The sequence below is a fragment of the Phyllobates terribilis genome, unplaced genomic scaffold, assembly GCF_046119375.1.
Source record: "Phyllobates terribilis strain yellow unplaced genomic scaffold, ASM4611937v1 Scaffold_4__5_contigs__length_816908805, whole genome shotgun sequence".
NCBI lineage: Eukaryota > Metazoa > Chordata > Amphibia > Anura > Dendrobatidae > Phyllobates > Phyllobates terribilis.
In genome coordinates this window covers 29,732,812-29,747,399 of record NW_027362764.1, presented here as the reverse complement: position 1 = coordinate 29,747,399, position 14,588 = coordinate 29,732,812, and the positions used below count along the sequence as shown (strand labels likewise).

Sequence of the window (14,588 nt, the reverse complement as noted above, 5' to 3'; positions counted from 1 at the left end):
ACCTTCTTGGGTTATCAGCTGTTTGATGCGGCTGACAACCGGGTCGCTGTCCTGCGTCTCTTTCCAGCTGTGGTGAGGAAGGGGGTTTAACGTCTTTTCACGCGGCTTCCTGGAGGCTCGTTGCTCATAGATCATCCCACTCCGGTGAAAGGCAGGTAGCTCTATCTCTTCCAGGTCATCCACTTCTTCTTCTGTGTCTGACTGGTGAGGCATCCTAGACGGGGCATCGGCATTGGCGTTCTTGCGGCCTGCCCGGTATTTGATTGTAAATTGGTAGTTTTGCAGCCAAGCCATCCATCGTTGTTCCAGAGCCCCCAACTTAGCTGTTTTAAGATGGATCAAGGGGTTGTTATCAGTAAAGGCAATGAACTTGCTGGAGGCCAGATAGTGCTTGAATCTTTCAGTGATGGCCTAGACCAAGGCCAGGAACTCCAACTTGAAGCTGCTATAGTTCTCTGGGTTCCTCTCAGTTTGGCGGAGCTTCCTGCTTGCGTATGCGATGACTTTCTCTTGCCCATTCTGCTTCTGACTTAAGACAGCACCCAGGCCTTCGTTGCTGGCATCCGTATAGAGCAGGAACGGTTGGCTGTAGTCAGGGTAGGCTAGGATCTCATCACCTGTCAGGATCTCCTTCATCTCCTGAAACGACTCTGCTTGCTCCTTACCCCAGTGGAATGGAGGGTTTTTGCCTTTGTGGGACTGCCCTACCAGGAGGTCTTGCAGAGGAGCTGCTTTCTTAGTGTAGTCCTTTACGAACCTCCGGTAGTATCCTACTAGTCCCAAGAACTGACGCACCTCCTTGAGGTTCTTCGGCTCCGGCCACTTCTGGATGGCTGTGACTTTCTCCGGCTCTGGTGCTACCCCTTCCGGACTGACAATGTGCCCCAGGTACTGTACCTTCTTCTTGAGCAGGTGGCACTTTGAGGGCTTCAACTTCATCCCGTACCGGGACAGTGACTCAAATACCTCTGCCAGGTGTTTCAAGTGGTCCTCGTACGTTCTGGAGTACACAATTACGTCATCCAGGTAAAGTAACACAGTCTCGAAGTTGCGGTGTCCCAGGCAGCACTCCATCAATCTCTGGAACGTTCCGGGGGCATTGCAGAGTCCAAACGGCATGCTGTTGAACTCGCAGAGTCCCATCGGGGTGGTGAAGGCCGTCTTCTCTCGATCCTCCTCAGCCACAGCTACTTGCCAGTATCCACTAGTGAGGTCAAGGGTGGAAAAGTAATTTGCAGACTTTAAGGCAGCTAGGGACTCCTCTATGCGTGGTAAAGGGTATGCATCTTTATGTGTAATGCGATTTACTTGACGGTAATCTACACACATTCTCATGCTCCCGTCCTTTTTCCTAACCAGCACTAGGGGAGCTGCCCAGGGGCTACAACTATCCCTAATTACTCCCGCTTTCCTCATGTCATGCAGCATTTCTTTTGCTTTCTGGTAGTGAGCTGGGGGTAGAGGCCTATAACGTTCTTTGATTGGGGAATGGTTGTCTGTGGGGATATGATATTGAACCCCCTTAACCCTCCCGAAGTCTAGTGGATGTTTACTGAACACCTGCGAGTATTCTTGTGCCACCCGGTGTACACCCTGTTTTTGATGGGTAGGAGTGGTGTCCGTCCCAACATGGAGCTGTTGACACCAATCCTCCACCTGGGTTGCAGGGTCATTATCCTCTACTTCATCTGGTGGGGTTAAGGACTCCGCCTCATGGATGCAGTTGTTATTGACAGCATGTAATTTGGCAACAGTGGCATAACGTGGCAGTTTGACCTCATCTTCCCCTAAATTGAGGAGACGGACAGGCACCATCCCATTACGTACATCTACCACTCCCCTGGCGGTTAAGAGTGTGGGTCTATGCTCGGAGCAAAGGGGTTCTACTACCGCCTGATAGCTCTGTCCTCTAAGACCAGGGGAGGAGTCCTGAGGAGATAATTTGCATATTCCCACTGCATTTTGGGGTAAGTGAAGAGTCTCCGCGAGCTCAAAGAACACTGGATTTTGGCTGTTGGAGCTGAAAAGAGGACATCGGTAAACCAGGGGAGGAGTCCTGAGGAGATAATTTGCATATTCCCACTGCATTTTGGGGTAAGTGAAGAGTCTCCGCGAGCTCAAAGAACACTGGATTTTGGCTGTTGGAGCTGAAAAGAGGACATCGGTAAACCAGGGGAGGAGTCCTGAGGAGATAATTTGCATATTCCCACTGCATTTTGTGGTAAGTGAAGAGTCTCCGCGAGCTCAAAGAACACTGGATTTTGGCTGTTGGAGCTGAAAAGAGGACATCGGTAAACCAGGGGAGGAGTCCTGAGGAGATAATTTGCATATTCCCACTGCATTTTGGGGTAAGTGAAGAGTCTCCGCGAGCTCAAAGAACACTGGATTTTGGCTGTTGGAGCTGAAAAGAGGACATCGGTAAACCAGGGGAGGAGTCCTAAGGAGATAATTTGCATATTCCCACTGCATTTTGGGGTAAGTGAAGAGTCTCCGTGAGCTCAAAGAACACTGGATTTTGGCTGTTGGAGCTGAAAAGAGGACATCGGTAAACCAGGGGAGGAGTCCTGAGGAGATAATTTGCATATTCCCACTGCATTTTGGGGTAAGTGAAGAGTCTCCGCGAGCTCAAAGAACACTGGATTTTGGCTGTTGGAGCTGAAAAGAGGACATCGGTAAACCAGGGGAGGAGTCCTAAGGAGATAATTTGCATATTCCCACTGCATTTTGGGGTAAGTGAAGAGTCTCCGCGAGCTCAAAGAACACTGGATTTTGGCTGTTGGAGCTGAAAAGAGGACATCGGTAAACCAGGGGAGGAGTCCTGAGGAGATAATTTGCATATTCCCACTGCATTTTGGGGTAAGTGAAGAGTCTCCGCGAGCTCAAAGAACACTGGATTTTGGCTGTTGGAGCTGAAAAGAGGACATCGGTAAACCAGGGGAGGAGTCCTGAGGAGATAATTTGCATATTCCCACTGCATTTTGGGGTAAGTGAAGAGTCTCCGTGAGCTCAAAGAACACTGGATTTTGGCTGTTGGAGCTGAAAAGAGGACATCGGTAAACCAGGGGAGGAGTCCTGAGGAGATAATTTGCATATTCCCACTGCATTTTGGGGTAAGTGAAGAGTCTCCGCGAGCTCAAAGAACACTGGATTTTGGCTGTTGGAGCTGAAAAGAGGACATCGGTAAACCAGGGGAGGAGTCCTGAGGAGATAATTTGCATATTCCCACTGCATTTTGGGGTAAGTGAAGAGTCTCCGCGAGCTCAAAGAACACTGGATTTTGGCTGTTGGAGCTGAAAAGAGGACATCGGTAAACCAGGGGAGGAGTCCTGAGGAGATAATTTGCATATTCCCACTGCATTTTGGGGTAAGTGAAGAGTCTCCGCGAGCTCAAAGAACACTGGATTTTGGCTGTTGGAGCTGAAAAGAGGACATCGGTAAACCAGGGGAGGAGTCCTGAGGAGATAATTTGCATATTCCCACTGCATTTTGGGGTAAGTGAAGAGTCTCCGCGAGCTCAAAGAACACTGGATTTTGGCTGTTGGAGCTGAAAAGAGGACATCGGTAAACCGCGCGCCTACCGGCGCGCGCATTTTGAAGCTTTTTTTTTAAGCTTTTTTCACTGTTTTCAGAACATTAACAATAAGAACATGGAAGAGTCCAGGAGCCATTTGGTGAGCTGCATATCCTGCTACATGTTCACAGACTTGCCAGTGGAAAAGCCAAACTTCACATGCCAGAAATGCAAGCTTGTGTCCCTGTTGGAGGAAAAGTTGCGAAATCTAGAAGAGAGGTTAACTACCTTGAAAATCATTAAGGAAGGTGAAGAGTTCTTAGACAGAGCAGAATTATCTCTTCATGATTCAGAAAGAGAAGAAATTCGAACTGCACCTGACGAAACAGAGGAATGGAAGCATGTGACCCAGAGAAGCAGGAGGATCGAGAGGCAGTCAGCACCCATACTGCTCAGGAACCAGTACCAGGCTCTCACGCAGGAGAACCATGAAGAAATACAGCAAAATAAGACTTTGCCAGCAATGAATAACCTTGTAAGCCCTCAGAATCCTCCTGGATGGAGAAAGAAGAATGTTGTGAAGAAAAAACGGAGAGTGGTGGTCATGGGGGATTCCCTGTTAAGAGGAACAGAGGCCGCTATCTGCAGACCAGACATAACCTCAAGAGAAATGTGCTGTCTTCCAGGAGCAAAAATTAAAGATGTGTCTGACAGGATATCAAGACTCTTCAGACCTACAGATCACTACCCATTCCTGCTAATACATGTGGGGACAAATGACACCGCAAGAAAGGACCTGGAAACCATCTGCAGTGACTTTGAAGACTTAGGCAAGAAAGTGAAAGAATTGGGAGCGCAGGTGGTCTTCTCATCCATCCTCCCAGTGGATGGCCATGGAACAATGAGGTGGAATAAGATTCTACAGGTGAACAACTGGCTACGTCGATGGTGCAGTCAACAAGGATTTGGATTTCTGGATCACGGAATGAATTACCTATACGATGGACTACTTGCTAGAGATGGGGTGCACCTTACGAAGACTGGAAAACATGTATTTGGAAGTCGCCTTGCTACACTCATCAGAAGAGCTTTAAACTAGAACAATGTGGGAAGGGAAGCAAAAGGCCAGAAAAAGCCATACAGCTGACAAATACTATTGAGGTCTCTGCTACTGGAAGTGGAAAGGAAGAACAAAGACAAAAAAATCTAAATAATAAAAATATGGGAGGAAGAGAAACCAATCACAAACTAAAATGTTTTTATACAAATGCACAAAGCATGGGCAACAAACAAGGAGAATTGGAACTACTAACGCAGGAAAAGGAATATGATGTCATTGGAATCACTGAAACTTGGTGGGACGATACACATGATTGGAATAAAAGGCTGAAAGGATACAACTTATTTGCAAGAAACAGACTTGATAAACGAGGAGGAGGTGTTGCATTGTATGTTAGAAAAGCGTATATCTGCACAGAGATTGAAGCTTCAGAGACTGGGAGTTCTGTGGAAACTGTTTGGGTAAGAATACAAGGAGAGAACAACGGAAAGGACACCATTGTAGGCATTTACTACAGGCCACCTGGGCAAGCTGAAGATATGGATGAACTCTTTATGTATCAAATGACCAAGTTCTCCAAAAAATATGACGTAGTGGTCATGGGAGATTTCAACTATCCAGACATTTGTTGGGAATCTCTCTCAAGTAAAACTAACAGGTCAAGCAAATTCTTATCCTCTCTTGCTGACAACTTTATCTTCCAAAAGGTAGGGGAGAAAACAAGGGGATCTGCTACTTTGGATCTAATCCTTATAAACAGGGAGGAAATGGTTGAGGAGGTAAAGGTGGCTGGGACCCTAGGAGGCAGCGATCATGCTATTATAGAATTTTGGATAACTAGAGGAGGAAGACATGTGAAGACTCAGACTTCAAGGTTAGATTTTAGAAAGGCAGATTTTAAGAGACTCAGAAAGAGAATAGGAGGGATCCAATGGCTGGATGTCCTTAAGGACAAAAATGTCCAGAAAGGATGGGAAGTTTTTAAAAATGAGATTCTCAAAGCACAATCGTTAACAATCCCGAAAAGTAGGAAGAATGGGAAGCATTTAAGGAAACCAGGATGGATGAACACAGAACTTAAACACATGCTAAAAAGAAAGAAAGAAATGTTTATTAAATGGAAAGAGGGAGGCATATCTAAAGAAGATTATAATGCAGTCTGCAGATCCTGCAGGGCACGTATCAGGTTAGCTAAAGCTGACAATGAATTAAGGCTTGCAAGAGATGTCAAAAGCAATAAAAAAGGATTTTGGGGGTATGTCAAAAGTAAAAGAAAAGTCAAAGATGCTATAGGATTTTTACAGGATGAAAATGGAGAAATGGTAAGAGAGGATGTTGAGAAGGCCGAACTTTTTAATTCCTATTTTGCATCTGTTTTCTCTCAGAAAGAAAATGTAACATCAACTGATCTTCACTGTCCTTTTAAAGGAATAGAGGAATCCAAGTTATCTGTAAACAGAAAGATTGTGAGGGAATATTTAGCTAACATAAATGAGTTCAAGTCTCCAGGTCCAGATGAATTACACCCCAGAGTACTGAAGGAGATCGTAGAAGAAATTTTAGAACCACTCTCCATAATCTTTGAAAATTCTTGGAGAACAGGAGAAGTCCCAGAAGACTGGAGAAGAGCAAATGTTGTTCCTATCTTCAAAAAGGGGAAGAAGGTGGACCCAGGGAACTATAGGCCGGTGAGTCTGACTTCTATACCAGGAAAGATCTTTGAACAAATTATTAAACAACATGTATGTAAGTACATGGATAAGAATGAAGTGATTAACCAGAGTCAGCATGGGTTTGTAACTAACAAGTCATGTCAGACTAACTTAATTTCCTTCTATGACAGAATCACTGACTGGGTGGATCAGGGAAATGCTGTAGATATAGTATATCTTGACTTCAGCAAAGCATTTGACAAAGTATCTCACACCATCCTTATTGAAAAAATGACCAAGTATGCAATGGACCAGGCAACTGTTAGGTGGATTCATAACTGGCTTAGTGATCGGACTCAAAGGGTGGTTGTAAATGGCTTCACATCCAGCTGGATGAATGTCTCAAGTGGGGTACCACAGGGCTCCGTCCTGGGACCTGTATTGTTCAACATCTTTATCAATGATTTAGATGAAGGAATTGAGGGTAAACTGATTAAATTTGCTGATGACACAAAGCTAGGAGGGATAGCTAATACTAGAGAAGAGAGAGAGAGGATTCAAAAAGACCTAAATAAACTGGAGCAGTGGGCAGCAACCAACAGAATGGTTTTTAACAGGGAAAAATGCAAAGTACTACATCTGGGCAATAAAAATGAAAAAAGCAGATACAGAATGGGAGGAATAGAGTTAAGCAACAGTACATGTGAAAAAGACTTAGGTATACTAATAGATCATAGACTGAACATGAGTCAACAGTGTGATGCAGCAGCAAAAAAGGCAAATACAATTCTGGGATGTATTAACAGAAGCATACAGTCTAGATCACGTGAAGTCATTATCGGTCTTTACTCCTCTTTGGTCAGACCTCATCTGGAATATTGTGTACAGTTTTGGGCACCACATTTTAAAAAAGACATAGACAAACTGGAGCAAGTTCAGAGAAGAGTGACCAGAATGGTGACTGGTCTGCAAACCATGTCCTATGAGGAACGGTTGCAGGATTTGGGAATGTTTAGCTTGCAAAAAAGAAGACTGAGAGGAGACTTAATAGCTGTCTACAAATATGTCAAGGGCTGTCACATTGTAGAAGGATCATCTTTATTCTCATTTGCACAAGGAAAGACTAGAAGCAATGGGATGAAACTAAATGGGAGGAGACACAGATTAGATATTAGAAAAAACTTTTTGACAGTTAGGGCGATTAATGAGTGGAACAGGCTGCCACGAGAGGTGGTGAGTTCCCCTTCAATGGATGTCTTCAAACAGAGGCTGGACAGACATCTGTCTGAGATGATCTAGTGAATCCTGCTTTGAGCAGGGGGTTGGACCAGATGACCCAGGAGGTCCCTTCCAACTCTACCATTCTATGATTCTATGATTCTATGACCTATGGCAGCTCTACACCAGATGAGCATTTCACTCATTGTGGGGATGACAATGGGTATGGGGTCTGTTACCCTCACGTTACCGATTTCACCATCTGTCAACCTTACTTGCTGTTGATACATCAGGACATGGATCTCCTTCTGTAGTGCCCTCCTTTGTCTCGGTCTGGCAGTGTCAGCGATCTGTTGGAGTAAGAACACAACCTCTCCCAAACAGTTACCAACAATGTTAGTGCCAAGTACCATATATGGGTTGCTGTCATCAGGGTTAGTCTCCACTACAATTAGTCCCTGGTCCTTCAGCTCCACTCTCCCCACCTTTACAGTCACATTCTTAACCCCGAGTAGGTTAAGGGGGAGTCCATTTGAGGCATATACAGACAAATTTGGAGCTGGCGGACGTAGATAATCCATGGACCAGAACCTCTTGTAGAGGACTTCAGGCATGATGTTTACCTGAGATCCTGTGTCCAGCAGGGCTTGCGTCGGGATCCCGTCCAATACAAGAAAGGTCTTCCTCCGACGAACCTGTTGTACCAGTCTGATGGGTCTGATGAGTCTACTCCTGGGTGGCGGCCCTCGGACCCAGGGTTTTCCCGTTTAAAGGACAATTCTGAGCGATGTGTCCGGTCTTGTGGCAGCGGTAGCAGGTCGGGTCCTTCGGTGGGCGGCGCTGGTCACTGGTCCTTGGCGAGGGTGGTGTTGGCCTCCTCCTCCAGGGGACATCCTCAGGGCTGTCGGCTAGCAGGATCTTCCCTCCTTCCTCGGGCTCCGTCCGCAGCTGCAGGGCACTCAGCACGGTGGTCAGGGTTTTGCTCAACTGACGCACCTCAGAGCGCAGACTGTCCAGTTCTTTAGGGGACGTTGCTGGGACTTTAACTTCAGCAGCCACTGGGGAAAAGGTGGGTGTAGCAGGCACTGGAGTAGCCCCACCCTGGTAACGTTGGATGGCATTTGTCTCCAGGGGCTGCAGTCCTTTTATAGCCATGTCCTTGAGATTGTCAAAGGTGGCATCTGGATGATCCAGGGCCCACCAACGCACAGTCCTGCTCTCCTCTGGAGACTTCAGTCCCCGGACGAACTGTTCCTTCAGCATTTTGTTCTCATTCTCAACGCTGGTTGGACTAACCTGGTTCAGAGCCCGCAGGGCCCCTTGGAGACGCCAGGCGTAGTCCCGAACATTGTCCTCTGGTTGTTGGGAGCAGCTGTAAAACCTCATCCGGAGGTCCACCTCAGTAAGGTCCTCAAATACAGTCTGTAGTTTTTGGAATATTGCGGAGACTGACTCCTGGTCTGCGGCTGACCATGTTTCCACTTCCCGCTCCGCAGCACCCGTCAGTTGTCCTAATACAATGGCAGCTCTTTGTTTGCCGGTCATAGAGTACATGTCTAAGATACCACATATCTTCCGTTTGAATCCATACAGGTTATCTGGTTTGCCGTTGTACTGTGGGAGCCACTTTGCTCCAGGAATGTACGGTAAAGTCATAGGAATAACAGGTGTTACAGGCGCTGCTGGTGGAGTGGTGGCTTCGGCCTGCCCATTATCGGGCGTGGGCTGAACTTCAGGGACGTTGACCGGTAGGATGGCGTTCTGCTGTTCGACGGACATCTTAGCGCCCCCCTAGTTAACCGTGGCCTACTTTCTGGTATTTCTTCCGGTAGGCCGCAGCTCCGCAGGCGACGGTTATCTTCAGGACCTTGCGTCGCTTGCGTCCTACGTCAGAGCGTTCAGCGATGCTCCTTTCAGGACCTGGCGCTTCCTGATTTGACGTCAAGGCGTGGGGCGTGTCCGGGACTTCACGCTCTTTTGCAGGTACGCCCCTTATTTTCCCGCGGTTACGCCCTTCTTCTCGCTCAACAGCCCAACAATGGCGGCTACCTTCACCACAACTTTACGTACACAGTTCAAAATAAAGGCGCACAGTACCCGGTGGCAACGGGCAAAACTCGGCGTCGTTGCAGCGGACACGCAATCCTGTTCGTGACTCCAGTTAGAGATGACAAGCCCAAAGGATGGGGGATGACTCGGTTACCCGGGCCTTTAGCCTTAAGGAGGTCGCGGTGGTCGGCTCCCGGGCCCGTACTCTGGGGTCTCTCTTTAAAAGGGCGTTAATCGATGTTAAGTTTATAAAAGAAAGAGTTTGTGACGCCACCTATGGTTTCTGATGATATTCACCAGCGCTGCGCAGTCCACTGAGGCCGATGATAAGGCAGCTTGATGGTATAGCTCCCCACAGGTGGAGCTGGGCCTCAGGGCAGTATAGGAACGGGGATGCAGGACAAAGAGACTACGCCGAGTCGGAGCAAGAACAGGGACGGACACGATAGTCACTTCAGTACCTTTTACTGATGGAAATTCAGGCACTCCCCGGAGCACTGTAGGGTGAAGGGTGTATGTCCGGATCCTCCCCAATGAGCAGGTTTTGGGCCTCCTGGTTCTTGCTGCTGCGTAATAAGTTTCTGACCTGCCTGGAGCTAGGCCTAACTTTGTCTCTGTCCTGCGCTGGCTGACTTTGTGGTAGGGCCTTCTCTTGGAGTGCACGCTCCCGACCTACGGGGCCTATGTGTCTCCTGGCTCTGGTACGTATCAGCACTTTAGCGATCCTGGGACTTGTAGTTCTCCAGGGATTCCGGTTTATCTTACTGGGTGGTGGAGATCCCGGCAAGCTTCGGACCCGGTGTCCGGTAACTACTTCTTCGGGGTGAGCTAATTAAGCTCCTCTGCCCACTATGAGCTAACTCTCTTCTCCTTCGGCCTACTCGGACCCTCAATAGGCTACTCACACTAACGGCAGCGGGCCGCGTTTCACCGATCTTAAGGCGCCGGCACACCTACAGCTCACCTCACTGAGCTGCACCGAGTCTCGATCTGGATAAGCTCCACTGCAGGATAGCAATTGCAGGAGCTGAACAGGCATTTGTCCTCTGAGGTAACTCCTCTCAGGCTGTACTTGGCTCACTGCTATACCAGAATAGACTAACTGCTCACACAGACTGTAGTCTCAAGACTGACTGCTGCCTGGCTCCACCTTCCCTTTTATATCTCCCTAGGGAGCTCCCTCTGGTGGTCTGAGGTGGAAGGTGGAGATGTGTGAATGGTTATGGGGGCCTCTTGTGGAGGAATCCTTCAATACACCCATCTGGGATTTGTGATACCAAGCACAGCTGGGCTTCACAGAAGGAGATCTTGTGAGGATCGGAGGATGCGTGCAGGTATGTACCGGGAGACTAGGTCACAGATATATGGAGGAGACCGGTTGTGGATGGCTCTGTATGCCATGGTTAGGGTTTTGAACTGGAGTCTCTGGGACATGGGGAGCCAGTGAAGGGATGGACAGAGAGGAGAGGTCAGGTAATAGCGAGGGGACAGGTGGATTAGTCGGGCAGCAGAGTTTAGGATAGATTGGAGGGGTGCGAGAGTGTTAGAGGGGAGGCCACAGAACAGGAGGTTGCAGTAGTCGAGGCGGGAGATGATGAGGGCGTGCACTAGTGTTTTTGCAGATTTGTGGTTGAGGAATTTTTGAGTTGGAGTCGGCAGGAAGTGGAAAGGGCTTGGATATGTGGTTTGAAGGAGCGATTAGTGTCCAGGGTTACCCCGAATCAGCGAGCTTGCGAGACTGGGGAGAATGGACAGCCATTGACTATGATGGATAGGTCAGATGGGGGTGGAAAGATGATGAATTCTGTTTTATCCATATTAAGTTTTAGAAATCTGTCAGAGAAGAAGGATGAGATAGCGGACAGACATTGTGGGATTCTGGTTAGTAAGGAGGAGATATCAGGTCCAGAGAGGTAGATCTGTGTGTCATCAGCATAGAGGTGATACTGAAAGTCATGGGACTCTATGAGCTGTCTGAGGCAAAAGGTGTAGATTGAGAAGAGCAGGGGTCCTAGGACTGAACCTTGGTGGACACCGACAGATAGGGGGCGAGATGAGGAGGTGGTGTGTGAGTGGGAGACACTAAATGTCCGGTCTGTTAGGTATGAGGAGATCCAGGATAGGGCCAAGTCTGTGATGCCGAGAGATGAGAGAGTCTGTAGTAAGAGGGAATGGTCCACTGTGTCAAAGGCAGATGACAGGTCCAGGAGGAGGAGGACAGAGTAGTGTCGCTTGGATTTGGCGGTTAGTAGGTCGTTGGTGACTTTAGTCAGGGCAGTTTCAGTGGAGTGATGCGGTCGCAAGTCAGATTGTAAGCGGTCAAAAAGGGAGCATGAGGAGATGTGGGAGGACAGTTCAAGGTGGACGTATTGTTCCAGTAGTTTTGAGGCATAGGGGAGGAGTGATATGGGGCGATAGCTAGTCAGACAGGATGGGTCAAGGTAGGATGGGTGTGATCGAGGCATGTTTGAAGCATGAGGGAAAGACACCAGTTGTTAGTGACAGGTTGAAAAGGTGGGTTAGGGTTGGGATGAAGACTGTAGTGAGGTTAGTGATGAGGTGGGACGGGATTGGGTCAAGTTCACAGGTGGTGAGGTGTGATTTCTAGAGTAAAGAGGAAAGTTGATCTTCCGTAATGGTGGAGAAGCTGGTTTTGGAGGAGGAGGGTTGAGTAGATATGAGGAGGGGCTGTGGGGACTTTAGGCAAAAATGTTGTCTGATGGAGTCAATCTTCTGCTTGAAGAATGAGGCAAAGTCTTTGGCTGAGATGAGAGGAGGGGGAGGGGCGGGGGGGGTTGAAGGAGAGAATTGAAAGTGCTGAATAGCTGTTTGGGGTTGTGAGACAGGGAGGATATGAGAGATGAGAAGTAGGTTTGTTTTGCTGCAGTGAGTGTGGACTTGAAAATAGCGAGGGACTGTTTGAATGCGATGAAATGCTCGTTGGAGTGGGACCTGTTCCATCTCCGCTCAGCAACCTTCAGCAGTTCTTTAGTTAGGCTGGTGTGCCAGGGTTGTCTGTTGAGTGTGCGAGCTTTGGTATGTGTGAGCGGGCGACCGAATTGAGAGCTGTAGCTGTTGTCGTGTTATGTAAAGTGGCAGTAACATCTGCATTGTGTAAGGAACTTATGTCTGTAAGAGGGAGAAGGGATACAGAGAGTGAGTGTAGGTCAAGGTGTTTGAGGTTTCTGCGAGAGTGTGTAAGTTTGTGGAGTGGGGATTGTGGACCTGGAGAGGAGAGGGAAGAGAATGTAAGTAGGTTGTGGTCAGACAGGGGGAGAGGGGAGATAGAGAAGTTAGATAGGGAACAGAGGCGGGTGAAGATGAGGTCCAGTGTGTGGCCATCTTTGTGAGTGGGGATAGAAGACCATTGAGTAAGGCCGGAGGAGAAAGTGAGGGATAGGAACTTAGAGGCAGATGAGTGGGAAGTGTCAATGGGGATGTTGAAGTCACCCATGATGATGGTGGGGATGTCAACGGAAAGGAAATGAAGCAGCCAGGTGGTGAAGTGGTCCAAAAAAGTGGTGGCTGGTCCTGGGGGGCTGTAAATGATGGCCAGTTGGAGGTGGGAGGGGGAATAGATGCGCACAGAATGCAGCTCAAAAGAGGGGAGGGCAATGGAGGGTGCAGTGGGATATGGGTGAAGGAGCAGTTGTCTGACAGGAGAAAACCTACTCCTCCACCATTCTTGCCATTGGACCGGGGTGTGTGAGAAAGAAGGAGTCCACTGTATGAAAGTGCAGCTGGTGAGGCTGTCAGAGGGGGTGAGCCAGGTTTCTGTGATGGCAAGAAAGGAAAGTTTGTTAGTAATGAATAGATCATGAATGTAGGAAAGTTTGTTGTAGACGGAGCGAGCGTTCCATAGAGCTCCTGTTAGTGGGGCTGGGGAAGCGGAGGCAGGGCGGATGGGTATAAGGTTAGAAAGGTTGCGAGAGTTTGTGGCAGATTGTAGATAGAAGGCGGAAGTGACTGTGGGGATGTGGTGAGGACCAGGATTTGGAGAGATATCACCAGCAGTCAGAAAGAGCAGGGAAAGTGTTAGCAGGTGGGAGCAGGAGAGGGCATGAGGTGGCTGTCTGTTTTTGGAGACACAGGAGTGAATATTGAAGACTAGTTCTGAGGAGGAGGTGAGATGAATGGGGAGGATGGAGGAAGAGATGACCAGTTCCTTAGTAGGTGTAGGGATTAGGGGGGTTAGCAGAAAGTGGAGGACTATAGGGGAGAGAGTGAAAACAAACAGAAACATTGTTTACTTTGCCTGGGTATCCAGTTTCCTTTGGTTCCCTTCAGGTCTAATTCTTCAATATGCCACACTTGTATGATCCACACTTGGTGAATTCACACTGGTCAGACTACGTCAGCAGACTTAGTCTTCACAATATATATGCTAGGAAATGTATTCAGGTGTTAAGAAGAGGGGAGAGGCCTCCAACCCATCTTTATCAGATAAGTACAAATTGGCCCAGATGCAGGGAAAACACAAGGAAAGTAAAACAGACTGATCATAAAGAAAAGAAAAGTAGTTAACGGGGGTCGTGCTGTGGTCAGCTTAGAAACATACCAGGTTAGTGCAGACAGCAATGGCAAGATAGAGCACACATATGGAAAGCTGGGTGTCGTACCAGATTAGTGCAGTTACTGACAGTATACAGAGTGTTCTAGATTACTAATGGCATTATAGTGTTCTAGATTACTACTGACATTATAGAGAGTGTTCTAGATGATAATATCAGTAGTAATCTAGTACACTCTGTATACTGTCAGTAATAACCTAGAACACTATAATGTCAGTACTAGTGTTCTAGATAACTAATGACATTAGAGAGTGTTCTAGATTATTACTAACCGTATACAGAGTGTTCTAGATTACTACTGACATTATAGTGTTCTAAATTAATACTAACATTATAGTGTTCTAGATCACTATTGACTTTATAGGGCTAGTGTTTTAGATTACTACTGACATAATAGAGAGTATTCTAGGTTACTACTAACATTTTGGAGAATGTTCTAGATTATTACTGACATTATAGTGTTCTAGATTTATACAGCCTTTATAGAGTGTTCTAGATCAATATGGGCTTTACAGAGAGTTTTCTAG

At 47.5% G+C, this 14,588-nt stretch overlaps 1 protein-coding gene across 2 annotated transcripts in view; it reads left to right on the top strand.

The window, feature by feature from the left end:
- Positions 1-14,588, top strand: part of LOC141264846 (uncharacterized) — a 247,326-nt gene that overhangs the window by 106,734 nt on the left and 126,004 nt on the right. The window lies entirely within an intron of this gene.